The sequence below is a fragment of the Triticum dicoccoides genome, chromosome 3A (assembly GCF_002162155.2).
Source record: "Triticum dicoccoides isolate Atlit2015 ecotype Zavitan chromosome 3A, WEW_v2.0, whole genome shotgun sequence".
Classification (NCBI taxonomy): Eukaryota; Viridiplantae; Streptophyta; class Magnoliopsida; order Poales; family Poaceae; genus Triticum; species Triticum dicoccoides.
Genome location: NC_041384.1, coordinates 296,655,882 through 296,657,360, shown reverse-complemented (window position 1 = coordinate 296,657,360; position 1,479 = coordinate 296,655,882).

The window sequence follows — 1,479 nt, the reverse complement described above, 5'->3', positions numbered from 1 at the left end:
ACGAGGATAGTGTCCGACCCTGCAAAATAAGTTCCACATACCGCTGTAGAGAGAATAATATTTTCGCAAATCTAATTTGCTGACTCGTTTTGGCAGCATGACGTTGTGTCATGGCCCGGTGATTATTCGAACCGTCTTTCTTCAACCAGCTCCACACATTACGCGAGGCGGTTTCTTGACACGTCTTGTCGAAGCGGAGATCGTGTTCCCCCAATTACGGGATTCTCATTAATGCGGTCATGGGTAACCCAACCGTGTCTAGGACTCCTAGATTATAGGCAAGTCCTAAACGGCTATGGAGAGGACGCTTGATATTCACCCTCTTTATAAAGGGACAAGGTTTTCGCTTTTTCCCTCTCGTGCTCAATCGAACCCTTCCCCCGCCTCGAGTTCTAACAACCAGAGCCCAGGTTAGGTGCTCCGGATCTTCAATCATGTTCGGATCCAGCCTTCAAGGCTGATGGATGCCCTCCTCCGTGACGGAAGAGGACATCAAGAAGTTGAGGGAGGCCATATACCTGACCGCCGATGTTTCGCATCAGCTTCCTACTCGAGGGCAGGTCGTCCCTACTCTCGAACCTAACGAGAACGTCGTGTTCGTCTCCCACTTCCTCCGAGGCCTAGGCCTTACTCTGGATCCCTTCGTCAGGGGTTTGATGTTCTATTACGGGCTAGATTTCCATGATCTAGCTCCGGACTCCTTTCTCCACATCTCGACATTTATTGTCGTGTGTGAGGCCTTCCTCCGCATTACCCCTCACTTCGGCTTGTGGCTCAAGACCTTTGAAGTGAAGCCGAAGGTGATCAATGGGCAACATGTAGCGTGCGGTGGTGCATCAATAGGCAAGATGGCAGGAGCTCCATGGCCGAAAGGTTCCTTTCCAGAGGTGTCCGAATTATGGCAGCGGGAGTGGTTTTACGTCACAGCTCGCAGAAGTGCCAAGTGGGCAGCTGCCCCCGCTTTCCGTTCGGGCCCCCCACCATAACTGATGTCATGGATTAGCAGAGGTCTAAGCTGGGGTCCAGCCAATGACGTGCCTATACTGCAAAGCCGCATCCGAGATCTCTTCGAGGAAGATTTTAATTCGGTTGGCGTAATACAATTTAGGTTGGTTCGTCAAGTCCAGCCTTGCAAATGCCGGTCCCTTTGCTTGTGGGAGTTCCACCCAAAGGGACCGCGTGCCATTCAAAGTTTCCTCGGTCTAACGCATGAGGAGATGTACAAGTCATTCTTCGGACCTCAAGTAGAGTGTCCGGATATTACCGAGGACGTGGGCCTGAGCAGTAACCGTGCCGCCGAACAAGTAAGAAATCCTCTGGCCGAACACACTGTCTTTTATTCGTCATGAAGTTATTTCTGAGAGTTCGATTTTTGACCAAGACTAGCTAACAAAGGCGAAGATGATTCGGTGTTTGGCCCTCCTCCCCGAGGGTTTGGAAAATCCGGTATTGGAAAACATGCTCGAGGTCGCACCTTGC